This window comes from Ambystoma mexicanum, chromosome 2q, assembly GCF_040938575.1.
Source record: "Ambystoma mexicanum isolate Mex_15411 chromosome 2q, UKY_AmexF1_1, whole genome shotgun sequence".
Taxonomy (NCBI): Eukaryota; Metazoa; Chordata; class Amphibia; order Caudata; family Ambystomatidae; genus Ambystoma; species Ambystoma mexicanum.
The window spans coordinates 800,911,954-800,936,216 of NC_090924.1; positions in this window are offsets into that span (position 1 = coordinate 800,911,954).

Below are 24,263 nucleotides of genomic sequence, written 5' to 3' on the forward strand. Positions count from 1 at the left end.
TGAAGCAAACCTTAGCTGCACTAGCCTCGGGCTTATTTCCAATGGTGGTAAAGAGCTTCCACACCCAAGGCTCACGTTGGCAGCTGCTAATGGGGACTTCCACTACTTCATTCTCTTTGTCCTCTTTTTCCTCCTCTGCATCGTCACGCCTGTTCCCCTTTCTATGCTCTTGAGGAGGTGGTGGTGGTGTTGGTGAGGTTGGTGCTGAGCAGCAGAGGTAGACATGTATGCCATTATCCAAGTAAAAGTAGCCTGGAAGCAGGAACAGGGCAATCTGCAAAACTGCAGGAACACAGCAATATGCTAAACAGCAACCTGCAGCAGTACTCCTGGAAATTTAGCAACACCAATGCCAATTGCAGCCAAGTGCTCTGAGCAGAAATCCAGCAGTTGCAATGCAGGAGCTATCCAGCAGTAGCAATGGCAATGACACCAAGCGCTACGTCATGGAAATCGAAAAACGGAATGAGGAGCAGCACTGGGTGTGTCCTTTTATAGGGGTCCTAGAGAGCACTTTGCGGACAGTCGCGCACTTCACGGACACTTCTAACTCCAATCTGGGCTCAAACAGTTCCAGAAAGTGTTGAGATGGCTAGGGGCATAGTCTGGGACATCTGCAAAGGTGAAGTTTCACAGTAAATCACCTTAGATCGGGCCAAAAAGCAGTTTTTGGATAAGTTCGGCTGCCTGTACCCTGTTCGTGAATAAGGGCCTATGCTCAGCATCGGCGCGGTCACATGATGACGTTGCGGACATTTGCGAATGGGATGGCTGTCTGTAGGACACCTATTGCATGGGCTCTGTTGTGAGCATGTGCATAGGTGTCCTACAGACAGGATTGGGGTCCTCGGACTAATTAAAAGTGTGACACACATGCAGCAGACAATTCCAAACAGGCGCAGTATTCATAGGACCCATGGGATGAGATGCGCATGCGCTCATCTGTTTGCCAGACAAGGGTGGGGTCACCGAAGTAATTGAAGTATGTCAGCACTTTGCGGACATGACAGACAGGACTGTTGTTCATAGGACCCTGGGGAAGAGATGTGCATGCACCCAGGTGTCCGCCAGACATGGGTTGGGTCCCTGACCGAATTAAAGTACGTCATCGCTTTGCGGACATGCCAGACAGGCCCGTTGTTTGTAGGACACGGGGGAAGTGATGCGCATGCCCCCAAGTGTCCGGCAGATAGTGCAGGGGTCCCCAAACGAATTAAAAGTCTGCCACAACTTTGCAGACATGAAAGACAGGAGTGTTGTCCGTAAGACACAGAGAATGATATGCGCGTGCACCCTGGTGTCTGCAGGACAGGGGTAGGGTCTCCAAACTAATTAAAGGTATGTCACAGATTTGCAGTCATGCTGACAGGTATGGAGTCCTACTGACACCTCCATTTTGAATGCAGACTTTGTGGACAGGCACGGTGTCCATAGGACATCCCATTTTGATAAATCTGTGGACATCCCGAGCAGTTGCGCTCTCCGTGGGCTCAAAACGGGGCTTTTAGAAAAGAAAACACATAGAAACACCAACAAAGTACACATAAAACTTTATTTAAACCAAAAACAAGTGGCCCATACAAGTGGCAGTTTACTTCATACAAGGAAAGCCAAGACACGCCACGACACAACAGGTCAACAAGGAAGCCATGAGAAGGGGGAACAATCGATCATTTCTCAAGCCAGAACGTCAGAGGTGGCTGTAGTAGGCGGTGCGGCTTGACATTTCTCCTCCTTGTGTAGGGTGCTTTTCTCTAAGCAGTGACGGCAGCGTGGGCTGCAGCTGCGGTGGACCACAGCTTTGCGTGGAGTCCAGCGGTAAGTATAGCTTACGTTGCTGCTGGTATCTTTGCTTTTGCCTTTGTCTGCAGACCAAACATTGACCCACAGTGTGTGATTCCCCCAGCACTGTGGTTCCCTCTGCCGACGTTTTGTCCCCATTTGGGATAAACGGCTGATGGCCTGCAGCAGGTTGGAGTGTAGATACCAGAGCTTCTTCCGAGTAGCTCTCCAGCCATCCACTCAAATTGGCGCTGGACCACAAGTAAGCTGCTAACTCTTAGCATTTGAACCAAGGGCCTTTTTTTTCTTTGGTGTCACTTTCTTGAGGCATGCCGGTTACCAGGATTCAGTCTGGGGCAGGCATGAACATGGGTTATGATTTGTCAAATGGCAGGGATACTAGCTTGATTCAAGGACTGGGTCTTGCTAGTTCACCGTCCACTGCCCTGGGTAGGGTGGTACCTTTGACTGAACCACCATCATTGACACCTCTTGGGACACCTCTTGGGACAACTCTTAGGAATAATTAGCGACTATTTGACGTGTTAGCTATGAGTGCTAAGCGCAGATTGAGGCTGAAACAAGAACAGCTTGGTGGGGCCAAACTTTTGAACATCAACAAAGATTTTCAGAATGAGCTTAACCCCGAAGAATATGTTGTGGACCCTCTGATGTCAACATCCAAGCCTGCACAGTTTTTGGAAGTGGAGGATTCAGAGGGACCCAGGGGAGCCCATATGGTGCAGATGCATCTGAAATCAAAGAGATATCAATTAGGTCAAAATGTAGTGCGAAACATGAACAAGGAGATGGTTGACTTCAAAATTTTAGAGCCCTGGCGACTTCATCAAGAACAGTTGATGGAGGCGCTTGGGGCTTGTTCAAACATCATGGACTTCCAGAGATGGGTGACATTGGTTGGCTCTAAAATTCTTACCATGTATCGGCTTGACCCGGAGAAGCCCAATATGTTGGAAACTGTGAGAATGGAAAACGCCACACAAACCCCTCCTCCTTCTGAGAATTGCCAGCAAAAGGGCTGTCAAACAGACCCTATAGAGTGCAGTGACGTAGGTGTACCTTGGCAGGTGAAGACTGTAACTCCTGCCCTTGGTCAGGGGGAAAACGCTCCACGAGTGGTCACTATGCCGCCGACTAAGTCAGATTTGCTGGTTGCTTTTGCATCCGGTAAAATAGCCCAGCAGGTTGAGCGCTTGCTGCTGCGATCTGAGCATGATCTGCAGGTCGGAAGTCCGAATCCCGGCAAGACCAACTCAGCCTTTCATCCTTCTGAGGTCGATAAATGAGTACCAATTTCGGTTTGGTGATATTGTATGTAATTATGTGCTCTGTAAAGCGCTTTGGATAAAGGCACTATATAAATAACACATCATTATCATTATCTTCTAAGGAACTCAAACAAAGGAAAGCTACAATGGCCCGTATTGCGGATCCCAGCTTAGGTAGTTTTGCCTTGGACCCACAAAACTTGATTATCACTAATGTTGCTAAGCCAAATCAATATAAATCTAGGGAGGCCCTGAAAAATAAAATCTTGGCTTGGTTCAATTATAAATTGGGGACTAATTGTGTAAGGACGCAAGATCTAAAAGTGCTTTGTAGAATTCAAATGGCTAATTGGTGTCCTACCAACAATATTGACTGCATTATTGTGGGTTGTGGGTCTAGTAGTCTACCGATGTATTTGAATAAAATGTCACTCCCACAGCGCATATGTTCCTCCATTACCCTTAGAATTGTATTGAATTGAATTAATCAACTAACTTTTATACTTTTGTTCTTCTCTTGTAATTGTACTACGTTCTTTTAGTGGTATTGTTTGATTTATTTTTAATTATTTAGATCCATTCTTCACAGCAATTAGGCCTGTTATAATTATGTTATTGTTAAATTGTGTTTCTTTTGTTCGCCTAGACGTTTTCTTTTTTTTAATGTCTGGTTTTTGTCATATGTAAGCTTCATGTTAAGTGCCCTGATGCCTGTGGGCTTTCGGCGCTATATAAAAATACAAATAAATCAATAAAATAAAAAATATATGTGATGTCACCAGTGACATGTGTGATGTCATTGTTGATGTCATCAATGTTAGTCTTAGCAGTGCACGCTGGTGGCGCAAGTTATGGTTCCTTAGCTTACCATAACTAGCACATTTCTGGGGGTTTTCAGTTTTATTTGTAACCATAATATGCATAGGTTGTTATTACTGTAATCTAACTATAACATACCTTCAACAAAGTTTTATCACTGAATTTGATAGGTTTTTATTAGGGCAACTGAATCATAACGTCCCTTTAACAACTTTTTTCACTGAATATATATATACACACATCTATTTTTTTTTTAATACCATTTTATAACTGCGGCTACGACAGCAGCCAAAGAAATGCTGAGCTTTGGAGGTTTCCATAATAGAAGCAATGACTGAAAGTTGCATCCAGGGCTACGGGAGCGCCATTGTCAGAATAGCCGTGGCTACAAGGGTTAATTTTGAAAAATAAATGTTAGAACTCAAACTGCATAAAATAGATTACAAAATATGTTGTACTGTATTTTTGCAGTCTGTGTTTAATTTAATCTATTTTTATAACTTAGAGGGGGGCCCTTAATAGGGCTGTTTTTGGGAATGCAAAGGGGGGGCAGACCAGGGAAGGAAAAACATTAGGATAAAACATGTAACAAAGGGAATTAAAACAAAAAGGAACATATATATTTGTTGTATTTGTTTTTTTGTTATTTTGTTTTCTCTTAAAAAGGGGGGTTTTCTACTTTAAAAAACAACAACTAAGTATGGCAATGAATCTGATGTTCAGAGAAGCTCTTTTGCCAATCCACTACTGTCACACCCCCCGTGGCAACCCCTTTGTGGCATATAGTCCACATTATTTTCATGACAGATAAATTGGCTGCCGGTAGAATGGCATTAGGTGGATTTGAGGTCTCAGGAGGTGAAGACATGGCTTCAATATTGTTTGGAGGTGTTGCGATGGCGGATGCAGGTGCTGATGGAGGAGGTGCAGTTACTCGCTGATGTAATGAACGAGATACATGCTTCCCAATCTTTTGTTGCTGATGAGCCTTAATGTATGCATCATTAACATCATCCCAGTGGACGTCTACTAGTTGGTTGATAAGCACTGATGTCCCCAAGCTTTGTGACAGAACATTTGAAGGGCCCAGTCGTAGCAGCCTAAGGCACAAGGCGCATTGAACCCTCTCAGCCTCTTTTCTGCAACAGTCTGCCTTTACACGAAAGTTCCTCAAACTGTCTGATGTAGTCTTCATTCCTGTAACCCTCTTATGTGGTGGAGACGCATTTGGAACCCAGACTACATCGTCCTCACTGCTGCCAGTTGGATCAGACATAGGGCCTCATTACGACCCAGGCGGTAAGGGGTTTACGGCGCCGTAAACAGCGCCGACCCTTACCGCCTGAGTACGAGGTCCCTTAGCGCCATGGCGAATTTAACACCTGCTTTTAGCAGGTGTTAAAATCCATGGCGCTAAGGGACCATGGAGTTAATTACGCCACTGTAATTTACGGTGGCGTAATTAACGCCTTCCCCACTCCCATTATGCCCTATGGGGCAAAAATGGGAATGGGGAAGGGTAAATGGGGATTGGGGACTTACCGCCCCGCCAAGGTCCAAATGGGGCGGTAAGTCCGCCAACCACCATGGCGTAAACGTAGTTTACGCCATGGTGGTAAAGTCACGGCCCAGGCGGTAACTTACCGCCTGGGTCGTGATGAGGCCCATAGTGTTAAATGTCTGACACAGGAGGAAAATATAAAACAACAAAGAAATAACAACTCTAAAAGGACAGTGTCACAAAAAATAAAAACATATTTAAAAAAGAACTAAAACAAAGAATAGTCAAACAGAGCAAATAACAAAACAAGGGAAAAAAGAATTAGGTACCAAATGGTTAAAAAGGATGGAGTAGTAAGGTATGAGAAGCCAAAAGCTCTTGCAGTTACTCAGGAAACCTGTTCACTACCAAGGACGGAAAGCAACCACAAATATTAAGTGATTTGCTCTGGGTGTGGTGAATATCCACAGACACAGAATTTTGAGCTCTCTGATTGGTCAATTTTGCAAGCATGAGTATCTTCATAGATGCATCTACGAAACTCAACAAATGATCGTTAGAGGTTGTTGACGCGGATATATTGTTAATTGATTGATTCATTCTATCATTTGCTTCTATCGTTATATTGTATGTTATGTTCTTTGTATCAAGTTGTTCAATTGTGCAGCGCTTTGGTGTAAAGCGCTATATAAACTAATAAATACAAATGTCATGTGTACCTGTGCAGTCACAGTGCGCATTCAGATTGGTCAATTTTGCATATGTGTTGCATATTTGACAATTGGGTTGTGGCGGGAGATGGCACCATACCTGGATGGTAAGAATCATGTGTAAACACTAGGTTCACTGCCACCAGTAGGCATATATTTTAAGTGGCAATATTGTTTACCCCTTTCTAAAAAAAAAGAAATACACAAAGAATTGCAAAACATACAATGCAAAGAAAAATAAAGGTTTCTTTTTTACCCCTTTCTATATGTGTGAATCCTAATGTTTTTCCCTTCCCAGACTTTATAAATGGATCATTAATGTTGTATTGTTCCTTTTAATACAGTTTATGTTAAAAAAAAACACATTTGATTATGATTTATCATACCCTCAGCTATACTTCGTGGCAACCGTGGATACGACCCCCAGTCATTGCTGCGATTAACCAAACCTACAGTTTAAGAAATCACATCGTCAGCTTCCATAGTCGCTGCTATCATATTTTTCTTTTAATTACATATGTAGATATATGTGTGGTAGGTAGTCCTGTAAAGTTCTATTTTAAGAAATATTGAGTGTAGTCATTGTGCAAAGTTACTGTAACACTTCAATTACTTTCTCTTTATCAACTAGAATAGATCAAGATAAAGTTCCTATCACCTTTTAGGCACCCCAATACATTCTGTGAGCCTCACCTATCAAATTCAGTATGGGTCAAATGCAGCTCCTATTGACCCACACTTAATCTAATAGGTGAGACTCACAGGAAAACACATGAGCAAGAAACATTTCTATTACTGGCCAAGCAACACTGGGAATTCATCCCAAGCACTAGAGGTAGCACACTTTTTATTGACTGACTAGCATGATGAGAATGCAAGGGATGGCACAACGTTACTTGTAGGGCAACACATGTATTGGGTGCCTAAAAGGTGATAGGAACTTCTATGTAAACATTGTTTTATGAATTACATTTCCATTTTTTGTTTTCTACCTTCTCTTTCCCCCGCGATCACCCCTTATTCCAATCCTATTCTCTCTGTGTATTATCATTTATGTGCATCTTTGAGGTTGGATGAACCACTATGATTTGACCATATTGTCTAATTTATGGGTCACATGTCGTTACTTTTGACAACGTATGACAGTGGATTTCTTTTTTTTTTTCTTTGACATCGGTTGGTACTATTTATGTTTAATATCTGATGTTGTTTGTCACTTTGGCATCATTACATTTTGGCATCTTGATATGTACAGCTCTGGTCTGATAAAGGCCCAAGTCAGGCTGAAACACATGTCTCCAACAAAGTGGCATCCTTTTGTATCAATCCACATGGCCACAATAAAAGGCATTTTCTTGTAAACAGATATTTGACAAACAAAATCTTTTGTGTTGCACAATCTAATTAGTATTCAGCCCAAAACAGGAGATTGTCTGGCACTCTGCTTAGGGTGAATCTTCAAATAAAATTATAATATTGCATGTTTTTGGTGTAAATAATGCATCTTTTTATTTTTGAATGATGATAGTATTATGCTAGCTCTCCAGTCATTTCCATGTGACACCAGTGGAGTTCCAAAATCAATACTTTTTACCATTTTTAGTTAGTTATAATGGTTGACTTTCTCCTTATAAAAATAAGTTTTTTAATTATAAAAAAAGTGTTTATTTTCAATCTATTTTCTTTTTCTTTTTCGTTGGCGTTGCATAACTTGAAGAAATTCGACAAGCATACAAGGTAACTTATCAAGATGCCCTCTTTGTTATCAAACAAGTTAACATAACATTGTCTATTTAGTATCCCATTGCATGTGTTGTTATGTACAAGATATCAACTACTGAATCAGTCCAGATGGAAGAGGCACATGGACCACATGTATACAAATAATAGAGACAGTCATCATATATCATCCATTGGACTCTTAGGGGATAATTCATAGAATTCAGCACACAGTGTGCGCGTGCGGCAGTCTGCGGCAGCCGCGTGCACCAAAATCCATTTCCGCGCACATCGTATTCATGGATTTTAACATCCAAAACCAGCCATTGCGCAGAGTGGCGCAGCGACCCTGCAGCAGCACCAGTTACGCCCCTAACCCCTCCCCGTGCGCCATGCACAGCGCACAAATCCCGTACATGGCGCACAGGCCATTGGACCAGCATACAGCCCCCCAACCACGAAAACACCTGTAAAACTCCCCGCGCACCCCTCCGAATACATGTACACCCCTGCGTGGGGAGTTTCACACGCGATTGGGCCTGTGTGAGCGGGGTACGTGTATTACTGGGGTTCGCGGGGAGTTTCACCTGCGATTGGGCCTGTGCAAGCGGGGTACGTGTATTACTGGGGTTCGCGGGGAGTTTCACACGCGATTGGGCCTGTGCGAGCGGGGTACGTGTATTACTGGGGTTCACAGGGAGTTTCACACGCGATTGGGCCTGTGCGAGAGGGGTACGTGTATTACTGGGGTTCGCGGGGAGTTTCACACGCGATTGGGCCTGTGCGAGCGGGGTACGTGTATTACTGGGGTTTGCGGGGAGTTTCACACGCGATTGGGCCTGTGCAAGCGGGGTACATGTATTACTCGGGTTCAAGGGGAGTTTCACACGCAATTGGCCCTGTGCGAGTGGGGTACGTGTATTTCGGGGGTTCGCGGGGAGTTTCACACGCGATTGGCCCTGTGCGAGCGGGGTACGTGTATTTCAGGGGTTCGTGGGAAGTTTCACACGCGATTTGCTCTGTGCGTGCGGGGTACGTGTATTTCAGGGGTTCACGGGAAGTTTCACACGTGATTGGCCCTGTGCGAGCGGGGTACGTGTATTACTGGGGTTCGCGGGGAGTTTCACACGCGATTTTGCTGTCAGAGCAGGGTACGTGTATCCAGTGGGGTGCGCGGGGAGTCCCACACATGAATTGGCAGTGTGGGTCCTCCCAGATGTGCCTTCTACCCCCTCCACGGCCCCTGCAGGCAGCCCACACCACAGGGGACTACCCAGCACCCTTGGTCATGTCCCGCACGCAGCCCATCCACCATGGGCATGCCCCCCAGCCAGCCCACATGTCACCTTGCACTAGTGATCACCAACTCATGTCCCCCAGCACCCCCACCCCCCACCAGTGAGGCTCAGGCCCCGACTCATGTCCCCCAGCACCCCCACCCACCCAGCATTGACGGACACCTGCCAGCATGCCCCGACTCATGTCCCCCAGCACCCACCCCCCAGCAGTGAGGCTCAGGCCCCGAGTCATGTCCCCCAGCACCCCCACCCCCCAGCAGTGAGGCTCAGGCCCCGACTCATGTCCCCCAGCACCCCACCCACCCAGAATTGACGGGCACCTGCCAGCAGGCCCCGACTCATGTCCCCCAGCACCCCCACCCACCCAGCATTGACGGGCACCTGCCAGCAGGCCCTGACTCATGTCCCCCCAACACGTCATCATGATCCACAATCATGGGCCTCATGGCCTCCCAAATCCCACCGTACGCCACCCCTGTGCAAAGACCCAACCAAGTATCCCATCCACCCCACATGATACAACCCAAATGGCAAGAATATACATCAACACATGTCTGTCACACACACACAATGGGTGCTGGTGATTGTGAAAACCTACACCGTGACATGCATGAAACCAATGAGAGAATACCACACATCAAAGTAATAAACCAAAATGTATTGAACTCAAAAAGAATGTAATCAAATGAAAACATTAAAATAATGTTTGAAATAAAGATGAAATGCAGCATGTCCAAAACACAAAAAGAAAAACATGAAGTCAGAATCCAAATAAATCGAAATGAAAATGTGTTCAAAGTCTCCGGCCACCAAATCAAATCCAAAGGAAACGGAAACAGTAAAATCCATTGCTACATGGTGAGAAAAAAAATAGATAAATCCACTGTTCAACTATGTACAAAGAAGTAATCCAGGGTCCATGAGCCCAACGAATGAAATGAAACCTAGCAAAAAAACGACCTAATAAAGAACTATATACAAAAAGGCTGGGGCATAGTCCAAGCGCCCCAATTGAATGAAAAAGATAAAGGAAACCTAAAACTACAAACTATATACAATGGCGGTGGGCTAGTCGGACAGCTCACTTCCCGATTTCCCGGGCCAGGGCATCATCGAACTCCTGCTCGTTGTCCCAGAGGCGGTCCTCTTCCATGGCCCCGAGGGTTCACAGGTACGATGACATGTTGACCTCCAACTCCCTGCAAATTGCCTCGAGGCACTCGGCCCGCCTCAGTGCCCTCCGCATGGAGTTCTCCGCCCTGACCATTGTGAGCCGTGCCTCTTCCGCCCGCCGCCGCTCCGCACCTATTGCCTGGCCCAACCGCGGTCACACGGAAGACACTTCCCATCCTGGGTCCTCCTGCCCTCTGGCCGCTGCCTGCCCTCGGATGTTGAAGGCCCCGAGCCATCATGGCTCCCACCTTGTTGCTGCTGCTGCTGTGCCTGTGCCCTGGCTCTTGCTGCCTGCACATCCTCCTCTGGCTGGCGTGCAGTTGTTGAGGTGGCCACCCCTGCTGGTCGTCCGACTCCCGACTGTGGCAGGGATGTGTCCTCCACCAGCCTGGCCACAGGGTCAGAGGCAGCTCCACAGGGTACCCAGGTGATACATGGGTGGGAAGATGGCAGGGAGGACAACTGGCGCATAGGGGGTTCAGTTGAGGAGGGAGTCGGAACAAAGTCCAGCATACGGAGGAATCCAGCCCTGGTGACCCGTTCCAGTAGGTCAACGCGGTCAATGAGGCATCCGAGATGACGTGCAGTGTCTCCACGAAAACACTGCAGGTCACCTTGCATGCCCCGTTGACGCAACGCCATCCCAGACAGGACAAGCTCAACCCGGTCATGGATTGCCACATATGCAGGGAGAGGAAGGCCAGTTGTTGTGCGCTCATCCCCTATCTGAAAACGGGTCTGGACGTAGGCATCCCTGCTGGTGCAGGATGATGCAGTCACAGGATCGGGGACAGGATTACACACAGTCACCTCCGCGGCGGCCTGTGCTGCCTCCTGTCCCTGCCCCTGCACTGCACCACTAGCACCAGTGGAATCCCCAACTCCAGACCCCGTGTGTGTCCCTTCCACGGCCTCCTCCTCCACCAAACTCCCCACCAACCTGGATGACTCCATGCCATCTACCTCCATCGAACCCTGTGGGGTCTCAGCTGCCCCTTCTGCTGCTGAGGAGTCCACCTCTGACCTCCACCTCTTGGACATACCCTCGGCAGCTGCGGCCTGGGATGCGGCACCAGACTCCTCACTCCCTGACGAGATGACAACCTGGGAGGGGAGCCGGGCCTTGCATCTGCGGCTGGTGGTGCGATCCCTGCCACTTTGCTCCACAGCACCCTCTCCGGCCTCTTCATCAGTTGACGCTGCAGACAGGGAGAGATAGAACACAGGCATCAGGGCACTGTACAGTGGACTGATACACACATGATAGTTGCACATGAGTGGCAGTGTAAAACTATAGACATGGCATTACACTCCCCAACACACATGTCATTTCAACACAAACACGTCAGCAAATCCACAGGAATATTGCACCAGGCAGCACCGTCCATACAAAAACAACAGCATGAGCAGCCAAAGGTGAGCCGGACATCACATGAAACATAGGGAGTGCACAACACATGCACACATGCCACCAGACTGACATGCATCTGTACATCTCCACCACTGCAGTGGTAATGTCACCATCCATGTCACATCTGGCAATATTCAGCCTCCGACATGTCAGTATTACATGCATCAATGTTGCATCACAGTTGATCACTTGTCAAATACACACACATGCACATGTACACAGTGCAGATACATGCAGCAGGAACCACCATCCATGTGTGACACCACAACCATGCCAACGTACATACACAGAAATTCAAACATGTGTGCTGCCACACCTACATTTGGCCAGCATGCTTAGCAACACATACACCATTGATGTGTCTGACACATGAGAGGACTCACATGTGGCAGCCTCACGCCCCTGTACATACAAATCCATACGTGGCCCTACAAAAACACATGTGCAACCTGCACATTACTGGCACACCACGACACGCACAGCGTACAATCAGCATGCATGTACACTTACCGCTCGACTCCAGACGGGTCTGCCTCTCAAGGACCTGGATGTGGAGCGCGTGCATTCCAGGACCCTCACTTGGTGGTCGGACAGGTGGCCCCAGCGCCCCTCCGCATCCGCTGCCTACAAGAGGCGCTGGGCCTTGTCGAGGGTCCTGGACCTGAAGTCCTCCCAGCGCTTCTGGACATGTTTGATGTCGCGGACTGCCACCCCCTCCTCGTTTATGGCAGTCACGATGTCCATCGAGATCCTGGTCCGTCCTTCATTGTCAGCACGCAAACCTCCAAAGAGGGCATCATACTGCCCCAGGACTTGCCCCACCAGGACACCAACTTCCCGGGCACTGAAGCTGGTGGCCCTCTGCCTCTCTGGCTGAGGGTTCCCAGTGGTGCCAGATGGTGTTGTGCCCGACATGGCAACCCCAGAGGCAGGTGTGGGTGGGCAAGTCGGTCCTGGGGCTGGGCTGTGGAGCGATGGTATCCCAGTCGGGAGTTTTCAGTTCCAGCAGGGGTGGTCACAGCAACTGCACCCCTGGCTGACGTGCAGGCACCAAATAGCAGGGCATGGGCGGCAGGCAGGCAGCAGCAGATGGCAGGTGGGAGCGTGCTTGGGGCTCTGGGGGGCAGTAATTTGGCCTTCTGGGCAGGAGCGTGGTCTTCCATGTGTTGTTGTGTGGCCAGCTTGATACGGAGTGATTTGGCATGTGAAAAAATTGCACGTCAGCGTGTAATTTGAGGAAAGGCCCTCAGCGCGTAAGCACGCCTGTGACGTACGTGCGCAGGCGTTTCCTTCGTAACATGGGCATAGTGGTTCAGCCCGCGCGTGAAAAAACTGCACGCCCGTGTGTGAATGCGTGTAATCCGAGGAAAGGGCCTACTCGCGTAAGTGACACGATGCGCACGGGCGTTTCCCTCAGCACGGGTTAACGGTGAGCGGGGCCAGCAGTTCGCTGTACGTGCCTTTCGTGGAGACCGACGTGTGTTGCTACTTTGTGTTGTTTCGCGCGCCATCACAACTTCACAGCGGATCAAGGACGTATCTCTTCTTTTGGTGTGGGTATTGGCTACACGTGTTTTTCATTATCACGCTAGTCAGACAGTGAGTCGCGCATGCTATTTTTCCCACTGTGGATGCCCCTGTGTATCGCACCCATTTTCGAGGTCATAGTAGCCTGCGTGTCCCACGCGTATGCGTTTTTCATGTTACTGGGTGCCACTGCGTACTGCTGGAGGTTGATTCCACGCACGTAGGCTGCAGGGTTGCGTGCACGGTTTTACTGCAGTTTTGGGGTGCCTGAGCGTTGCGTGACCCGTCACTACATCACCGGGGTCACATACAGCCTTGCAGGTGCAGGGGGGCTGTTAACATCTTGCATTCCACCCCCTTCACCCCGATTGCCCAGGACAATTGTGGTGTACACCTCCCATTGGCACTCCTCCATCTGTGCCGGCACTACTCCATCTGTGCCATGGTTGGGAGGCCACCAAAGGTGAGGTGCACCTCAGCTGGGCGTCCTCCTCATGGCGGGCATGGTCAGGGACATGGCCCGGGTGACCAGGGAGTAGGGGGACTCCAGGGTGTCCAGGGTGGCCGCAGAGGGGGAAGAGGCAGGGGTGCGCCACTTGACCACGATGTTGTGCCATGTGTCGATGCAGTCATGCCACCACCCCCTGTGGTTCCGGGAGATGCAGCTTCTGCATCTGGCACTGGCTCCCGTGTGACCTGGCAGTCTGTTTCATCGACTGCCACGGGCTCAAGGGTAGTGGTAGCTGCAGGTGCAGCTGTGGACACCACCACCCAGGCTTAGGGTCTGCCAGCGCAGGCTGCGTTGGCACTTGAAGAGCCCTTGGAAGATTTCCAACAGGCCAGGAGGGAAACCATAGGTGCACGCAGGGCTGCCAACCAGGACAGTCACGGTCAATGACCCTGCCACAGCGGATGTTGCTGCGCAGGGTCCATTAGAGGGCACCCAGCTGTCACTGACGCCAGTCAGGCCTTTGGTCGTCCCTCCACCTGCCATTCCCTTGGCTCAATCCACCGGTGCTACTGGCCATAGTGATCAGGGCGGCATGTGCCAGCCAGGGTCTGCGCCACAATCCAAGAGGAGGAAGGTTGCACCTGCAGCACAGGCTGGGACCCCACACACAGCCACGACCTCCAGCATGTCGAGGAAGAAGCCTTTCTGCAACCAGGAACTGGACTACCTCGTGGACTACGTGCTGGGCCACAGCCGTGAAATGCTAGTGGGTCCTAATTGTCAGACTACGGCTGCCCACCGTGATACCCACTGGAAGCAAGTTGCGGAACATGTGAGTGCATTCGGCCATGAGGTGCACACGGCGCAAGAGTGCAAAAAGCGTTGGAATGACCTCAAACGCAGCGCTAAGGCTAAGCGTGCCTCAAATTACAACTTGACTCTGGTGACTGGCAGTGGGCCTGCACCTGAGGAGGAAGACCTCACTCTGCATGAGTCACTTGTTGCGGAGTTCATACCATCTGAATCAGTCATAGGAGTGGGAGAGATGCCGGACTTTGATGCCCAGTCCAGTGAGTGTTGCTGCGTGTTTGTTGTGGACATGTGTGTTTTTCTTGTCTCATGTGTTGTGCTTGACTGTCACTACATGTTTTGTGTACATGGTTCTGATGTGCAAGTAATGCAATGCTTCCCTGATGCATGTCTTCTCTGCTGGATGGTGGACATGTGGAGCAGACGGGGACTGTCCGCATCACCACTATTGCACCCTACTCACATGCTGGTCACCAGGATGCCCCTCAAGTCCATGTTCCAGCTCACTGGCCCTTCTGCATGTAGCGTGGGGTGACCTTCCTCTCAGCCCAGGGACTATGTCATAGCATGACTGACGTGCATGTGTCCTCAGCCTGCATGCGGGTACTCCATGTAGGCATGCTCCCTTGCCCCTCCACCCCCCCCTGCACCCATATTCTACCTTAGCACTGGTATGGTTCAATTTTGCCGTTGAGTACTTCCCTGTTCATGCTTCCTGTGTACATGCTAACTTCCAGCAGCCAATCTGCCAGACATATGCTGTGTGGTACATCCTTTGTACTTGATGAAGGGTGTCTCACTTGGACTGTGCAGAGGTCAGATGCCCCGCAGAGACATGAGTGCCCATTCATGCTCCCTGTGTATTCCACTCATGTCCCTATGTGTACTTGACTTGATGATCATTGTAGTAGGAGTCCAGGGGGACCTACATTGCATGGCATTTCATCAGCCTTCCCATTTCCACTGTGGCTCAGTCCTGCGTCACACACATGTTTAGGGTGTGACAGTCTGTGTGGGTCACAGGCCTCAGCCTGTTTAATGGCCAATGACTCTGTCCAACTGGTGTAATGTCTTCTTCACACGTGGGTGTACTCCGGAGGTTTCATCATGTGTCCTGCTTACTGTCCCATCATCATTTGCTGTGTTGTCACTTGACTCACATGATGCAGTTGATGCTAGTCTACACTGTCTGTCAATACACAGGTCTATGGTCAGCCTTTTGATACCAGGCTAGGCATCCCTGCATTTGCACCTGGGGGGAGGGGTGGTTTGCTTGTAGCCATGCTAGCCATTGAATGCACATTGCACGTGATGGCTAAAGTTGACCTTGCACTGCCTTCACATTTTCAGATACACATCATGAAGTACTTGTAGATGTAGACAGTGAGTAACGTACAAAATTGCTGCACTGCATCGACCCACTTCTGTGCAAAATGACACCATTCTACATGCCTAATCACATAAGCAGTGTCAAGTTGACCCAGCATGCATGGCAGGTTCTCTTTTGTGTGTGACATGTCTGATTGATGTGTTTGGTGTCTGTGTGATGTCTGTGTGTGCGTGTGTTGTGTGCTTCTAACATGTGTAGTGACCTTTTTTCTCTCTACTTTTCAGATGATGACGCAATGGAGCCAGAGGATGGTGTTGTCATGCCAGGCACAGGGTTGTTATCACTACAGCAACCGGGCACAAGTGGGGGTCGTGGGTTGGTAGGCCACGAAAACCCACCGGTGCTACAGTCCATCTTGTCCCGGGAGGATAGCTCAGCGGCAGAGTGTGCGTCTTGGAAGCAAGACGACACGAAGCAACACGGGTTCGATCCCCGGGTCCGCGCTTAGAAACCTCTGGGTGTTTAAGCGCGTTATAAATACGTAACTAAGACAAAAAAACACAATTAAGCAACTAAGAAAAACAAACAGCGCCTCGATGCCTGCGGGCTGTGTGAGCGCTTTATAAATGTAAAATAAATAAATAAATCTTGTCTCTGGCTGGCAATGAGTCCAGCCCTGATGACCACTCTGACGTCCATGTCGAGTTGGATGAGCATCAGGTCCATATGTCAGGGGTGAGTGATTCTGATGTGGGCACTCCTCTGTCCGCGACACCTGCACTGAGGGGTCAGACAGTCTTGGAACCTCCGCCTGTGGTGGATGGGGACGCAGGGTCACCCTCCACACCAGTCACTGATGTGTCTGGGCGATCACGTCGACGGGGGCATGTAGTCGTGCAGCCGTGGGCGGTGCCAACACAGCGAGGACACCCAGTCCTTGGGTCCCACTGGGGTAAAGCCCAGCAACATGGTCGCCGCGCACAACCGCTGTATACTGAGTGGGAGCAAGACATGACTGCCAATTCTGAACGCCAGGGGGCAGCAATGGAGAACATCGTTGTGAGCATGGAGCGTGTGGCCCAATCCGTGCCCCCCCCCCTTGCTAGGCAGGTGCTTCTCCAGCAGCAGGCGGCACGGTCCACGGCCTGCTCGCTCAGGCTGGGCATGGCGGCCTCAGACAGGGCACGCCAGGCTGAGATGGTGTCTTTGCGTTGAGCAATTGCTGGTCACGCAGAGGCACACATGGAGGCCCTGAGGGAGGAGTATGCTTCCCTCAGATCCACTCTGGGTGTCCTTATGATGTCCTAGAGGGAGCGGGCAGAGGAGAGGTTTGCACAGCTTGAGCTTAACATCTTGGCTGCGCTACATGCTTGCCAGAAGGTGCAATAGTTGTCCAGCCAGGCCTTGCAGGAGGAACTCCGTGTTACACGTGTTACCTTGCAAGAGGAAGCACGCGTATCACGTGAGGTCCTGCATGCAGACCTACGTGTGATCGCCGCACAGAACCAGGCTCACCCGTCCGGCAGACTTGCTGCCGACGAGGGGCAAGCTGCGGCTAGGTGTGGTCAGGCTCCTGCGCCACATCCTCCTTCCCAGGAAGAGCCAGACTCAGACGACAATCTATCTCCCACATACGTCGGGCTGTGCAGGCGTTGAGCCCATGGAGGTTTTTTTTTTCCTCAACATCATTGCATGTGGGTGTTGAGCAGCACCCTGTACCTCCCCCGTCCTGGGTGCCTCCCCCCCCGGGTTGTATGTGGCCATTTTTGATTTTTCTTTTAGTTTAGTTAGTTAAGTTTCTATTTGATAGTTAGTTTAATTAGGTAATTTAGGTTTTTCATAGTTAGTGTAATTAGTTAATATAGTTTAAAATTGCTTGTCTATTGTGCTTTCATGTGACGGTGTCGTGCTTTTTGGCTTTTGAAAGCATCCACTGTCTGTTCCAGCTCGGCCCTTCAAGCTTGTCTTGTGTATGTGTTTGCAGCTTGGGGTCCTTGACTCACATATGCCACTCCTGCTTCCCTTATCCATGGGCTCGCAAGGATGGTTCGGTGTAACAGCCTATTAAACAAGGGCTTTGGACTGTCATATCTGTGGCATGTCTGCTGCTGTCGAACTTCTGTTAACACCCCTAGTGGGGATGATAGGGGTGTTATTGACCACTGTTCTTCTTTCGCTAGATGGGGGTTTCATGATTCATGTGTACATTAATTGCTATGCATTGTGTAGTGTGTTTCTTATCTTTACTGTGCATGTGCTTGTTGCAATTCATGCCGTAGATAGTGTGTTCCATACTTTGCCTGTGAAAGACGGACTGATGGTGTGATTTCTGATGTACGTCTCTGACATGGTCCAGTCATGAAATCCCTGAAGAGACACACACAGATGAATTTAAAGCATTAATCATGTGTTTCATGCCTTTTCTGCAGGGGGATGAGCCTCCAGGCACCTTTGCCAGCAGACATGGGCCATTGGACGTCTGCAAGCTGAACACGTTTGGTGGTGCCGACATGTGCATGTGTGCGCAAGCAGAGGCACAGGGATTGCGCTCATACATCTGAAAACAGCTGATGTGTTTCAAGGGACTCCAGGCAAGATGAACAGCACAGGGGGGCCACAACACAGCAAACCTTCCACCAGGCCAGTTGCACATGCATGCTTAGTAGCAGCACTGACGGTGAGTTTGGAGAAATATTGGTGTTGAAGCGCACATTACAGCTGAGATGTGTTGGTGGACTAATGGCTAGTTGATGGGAAAGTTGTCTGAGGCACCTGCAGGGGCAGTGGCACATACCCTACGGTCCACCATGGTCCATTGAGGCACTTGTATTAGCCATGTAGCATTGCGAGACATGGAAAGAAGCAGCTCACAGGGACAGACAGCAAGGGACAGACTCGTGTGCAGTGCATTTCATTTCCATGAAGAATTTGACACATGCACTACCTACTTTATTTCGGTCATGGTGGAACACGACTTGTTCTGAAGTCATACCTTGCTATATGCGTCTGGCTGCTTACCCAGGGAACATTGCATGTTGTGTAATTCGTGACACATTGGTCTTCCATTTGCCACGCACTCACAGGTGCCTGACTTACTGCATTGACTGTGTATGAACCATCACAGTGGTAATGTTACGTATGGGTACGAAGCATCCACACCAGATTGTTTGTTTGTAGAGTAGTTTGTTAGTTTGGGGCATATATGGTGGTGTGTTTGTGTGTTATGGGTACGCACAGATTAGTAACTGTGGATCTCTTTGCAGCATTGAACTGCTCCTTTTACCGGACCTGAGAGTGCGCAGGCAGGAGGCCAGCACTCCCCCCAGAGATAAGTTTCTCTTTGTCTTCCATTTGAGTAATTTGTTAATATGTGCATGATGATCAAGTTTGGTGTACTTGTGTATGTGTCAATGTGAGTAGTACAGTTTTGTGCATTTCATACTTTCCCGTGTCAATCCTACTCCCCACTCCTGCCCCGCATTCCGGTTATCCAGTATAGCAATGCCTGACACGACTGCATATCCCTGACCCTCCTTTCCCACCAGGGTCTCAGAGGCCTGTGTGTTTGACCTTGCAGGCACCCAGACCAAGATGGGGTGGTTGGTTCGTGCCACTCCTGTGCCTGTACACGGGAGCTGTGACAGTACACATCAGTTTGTGGTGCATCATTCTGTGTTATGTACCACACATGGTACACATCCTGTTGTGACATTGTTTTACTGTGCTACCTTGGTTGTTACGTCATTGTGGTAGTACTTGGGCTTTGTGACGTACTGCTACTTCAAGTCATCTACTGGAGGCTCTTCTGGTATGTTTTGCTACCTGCAGGCTTTTTGCTTGGCTTCTGTGTTGGCCTGCTTTGAGTTCTCTTTGATGTGGTGTTTTCGCAAGTCAAGGTGGCCTATGAGGGTGCTGGACGCTTTTTGCACACAAGGTGGGAGATGGTGACAAAGGGGAAGGGTGATCCTGTGGCCAAGTGAAAATCAAGGATGAAGGCTACATAACCCAGGTGCAGTTGTTCAGTGGGTCATGGTGATTTGTGAGGGATGGGGGTGTTTTGTTGTTGACAGTTGCCTTGCCCTACAGTGTAATGCGCACCCTGACATTGTAATTGCAGTATCCTATGTACATGATGTATTCTGCTGATCAATGCCTGTTCATGTGTTGTGTTTACCTTTCAGGTGTGAGGGAAGAGTTGTGGCTTGACATGCTGGGGTGTACACATGGTGAATGTTCACATGTGATGTGTAGAGGAAACTGATGGTCACTTGATTGCACATGCATATATTGAGTGCATGTCCCTACTGACCCACGCACTATGATCCACTACATGTACAACCACCCTTCCATGTCCACATGTACACTCTGTTTGCCTTCTGGTGCCCACTGTGTCCCTGCAGCACATGATCTATGACCAATTGTGGATCTTGTACATGCGTAATTTGCTTTTTGATGTAGTTTGTCGCTTAGATGTGATGCTCAGGGTGTGCGTCACACACAAAGGCTATTCCCTATGCTGTGCGCTTAGCAGTGTGTTGCAGGAGGTGGGCACGGCACACAGAAGCTGCACTGTTGATTTTGCAATGCACAATGTGCATGTAGACAGGCATTCATTGTTATGTTACAACTACAACTGTTGGAATGCATTTGGGTATGACTTATTTTGGGTGGGAGGTTGTTGGTCAGTCATTTCATCTGATTCCATGTCAGGCATCATTGTCTGATGCCACTTTATATTTTTCACACGTCAATGTGTACCTTATTGTACTGTGTTGGTGTATAGCTATTGCTTGACATGTCATTTTGTGTTTTGGGAGGGTTTGGGTGACATACCAGTGATAGTCATGGCCTGTTTTGCAGGTCTGTGTGATTCACACCTTGCATGTGTGCCTTTTGGTCACACAGGATTGCTTATGTTTAAGTAGCTAGGGATGCACACAATGTGGCACTTCCATGGCAACATTCTCAGGGTGGTAAGGTTGTGACAGTTGACTGTCTCTTTGTCATCATCGATTGTCACCTGGTATGTGTCAGGCCTGTGTGCACTCCGCAGGGGTGGGAGTTTAGATGAAAAATGTTGCCACAAGCTGGGTCCGGGCTTCCTCGTCACGTGCCCTGCCCCCTCCCATGGGCAGCGCCTGTGCCTGTGGTTAGGGATGTGGGGGCACCACCATGTTCACCGGTACAACCTGCCGTGTTGCAACATTGTGCAGGACACATGCTGCCACAATGATCCTGCACACTACTGGGGTGCATAGTGTAGCTGCCTGCCAGAGCGGTCAAGGGAGCGGAAGCGTGACTTGAGCACTCCGAGTGTGTGCTCCACTATGGCCCTGGTTGCAATATGGGCAGCGTTGTGAAGTGGGAGAATGGAAGACCAGGCTCCCGTCCTTCACCTCTCGCGCTTGGCCTAAAGGGTCACGACCCAGAAACCCGCCACGAGAAGAGTTTGTCCATTTACCAGACGACCAGATACCCTGGTACAGGAACATAAGGATGTGTCCATCTGCCTGCCCAGCAGCCCGCACTGGCCATGCTGACACCTGCGGCACAGACCAACTAGACTAAAATCTACACGTCGTTAGAGATGCCATGACGACCTAGACAACGGTAAGCACACCTGTGCAAATATACACACTGGACATTCCTGCACCAATCTACACGAAGAATATACTCAGTGCTATGACGTAGGTGACAGGCATACTCACGGACGTGCATCTTTATTATTTTCTACATAGGCTTTCAGAATGCAGAAACGCAAGACGCGTCATGAACTCATCTACAAAGCTTGCTCACGCTTCTCTTAAAACCAGTTACCACCATGAGAAATGTAATGAAGACACGATACACCAGGCCCAAGTAGGCCTCAAGCAAGAGCTCCCGTGGACATTAACAAAACAAGAGTCAGGTTGCTGATCCTGCAGAATGAGCCCGGCGAAGCAACCAGCCAAGGTCGCAATGTTGCAAACCCACATTCCAAGAGCAAATCATCAAGGGCACGATGTTGCAACCTCGCACGCCGCACACCAACGTTAAAGTCACACCTGCAAATTAAACCAGACACACAGTGGAAAAACAATATTAATTGTGCAGAATTCTGCCTCAAACACGGTCCCTCCCCACGTGACCAAGCCGAACCTGACGAGATGCCAAGCCCAGGAGAGAAGAGGCGTCTGGATCCCTCGCTACGAGACACAGGCCGATACACTTGGAAGGCTCAATGGACATTTGCTACAGTGGGAGCGGTCAGCCTCCAGCTATGAATAAACCCTCACATTGTCTGCACGTACCCATAGTGAAACATTGTTGCAAATTGCAGGTACACCGAGAGCTGGGAACAGCGGTGGTCCCAGGCTGGGAAGCTCACGGGCGCACCAATCAGAACATGGGGCTCTTATCACTGACGCCAGTAATATTAACCAATCATTAGGAGTCTTCATGTAACAATTCTCATGTATCTAATTGTAGGGACAACCCAGATATATCACCTGACTAACCCTCGACCACTAACATTGTTCTCTATACGTGTGCTATACTAACCCTACCACTCGAGCAACCAATTAAGAGTGGCGATAGGTTTTTTGTTAACTTTCTAAAGTGACGCAAGTAGCGCGTCATAATACAGTAAAAAGGGCCTGCGAGCCCCACGATTGTGTGTGTGTCAGGACGGACGCGTACGCTCCTCGACCCATCCCTGCCGTTTTGTCTAATAAACAGCAGAGTCACCTTGCTTCTTGCGTGTGTCTCATACTCTATCTCATCTGGGATATACGGGAGGAGTTGGGGCCTCCCTGCCTGGAGGTCTGCGGACGGCCCGGCCGACCCCGGCAGAATTTCCCCCCCGACAAGTTGGAGGCACTGCTGAGATCTGTTTAAGATCCACCTTTTTATTTTTCACTTTTTCCAGGCACTCCCGTTGCGAGGAGGCCCAGCGGCGCGGCCCCCTCTGCCGTTGCCCCCTTCTGAGGACTACAGGACCATCGCGGAGCTGCGAGAAGACCGGACAGCGCAATCCGGATATTGGCCCTCGGGAGCCGATTGAGAAGTATCCCGCCCGCGGTCGGCGAGTGTCCAGACGTGGTCCAGACGAGGGGAGGTGGCGAGCCGCTTGGAGGGGTGCACGCAGTCGAGCTGCCCTGCATCGAGAGAACTTGGTGAGCATGACACGCACAACAAGCAATGCGAAATTGTGAGGGAGGGGGGAGGAAGTAAATAAGGGAGGAGGGAGGTGTTGTACAGGTGCGCGGCGAAGGTTTAACAACTTAGTGTTGGCAACGGAATGAATGGTAGTGAAATGAGTGCGAGAGCAGTCGGCTACGTCACGCGAAAGAGGGGGGCGGAGCACGAAAACATCACGTGCGGCCGCTCGTAGACACTGATTGGCCTAGGTTGCGACTACGTGTAAGGGTGGGTGTGTGTGGTTTCCTACGATTTGGCCTTTATTGATCAATGAGTAGATGAGGATTCCTATTGTTCGAGCAAGAAACTCGATAGGTAGATGACGTTTCCCTGTAGGCGGTAGCTAAGCTAGTTGCCCAATACGGAAGATAATTGGCTGGTTAAGCCCTCCTGTTGAGGGGCGTATCACACGCGAGGCGACGCAGCGTGCGCAGTCCGATTATATTATTGATTTGGTTACCTTGTTCCAGGAGTGACAGGAAGACAGCTGTAGGGTTAGCGGGGGTAGATTGCAAGTGTATTTTGAACTTAAAGAACATATGAAGAACTTACCAGTAGCTCGAAGAGATCGGTGACGTCACCAGTAGGGCTTTAATAGGATATCACGAGCACAAGGCACATTGGTTTTGAAAGTGGTGGGGAAGAGAAATATGGTAAGGGAGCGGACACGGAGATAAACGGTAAAACGAGTTGATCGGGGATAGGAGAAGAGAGGAGGGGCGTGGCTGCGCACGGAGAACGCCGGCCACAGCGAGTGTAAAAGGGGGAGGAGAACGTGGAAACAGGACGACTGTATAAAAGCGTCATAAGGGGTACGCAGCCGCAGGGGGCTGCGTGCGCTTCGGCCGCAGGGGGCCGTATGGTTATTGTATAAAGAAAGAAAGATAGAAGGGAATATACAAGTGTAAAACCTCATATATTTTTTTCCTTTTTTAAATTTTTTTTTTATAATTTTGTCAAAGGATTGTCGTAAGTCCCCACACTTACGGGGCCAGGTAAACAATATAAGGTTGTATATTATAAACTGCTAGTGAGGGGAAGGGTAACAAGTGGAGCGCTACTATGTCATACGGGACAGGGTCGGGAGGGTGGGGGAACACCCTCACTACCCCACTACAACACATATGCACCACACTGCCACCCCATAGGGAGAAACTAATTAAGTACAGCATAGAATGGACCCAGGGGACGGATAACAAAATGTTAACACCATGGCCGCCTAATGGTAGCTTCGATCCATATGCCCAACATTCACTGCTAAACC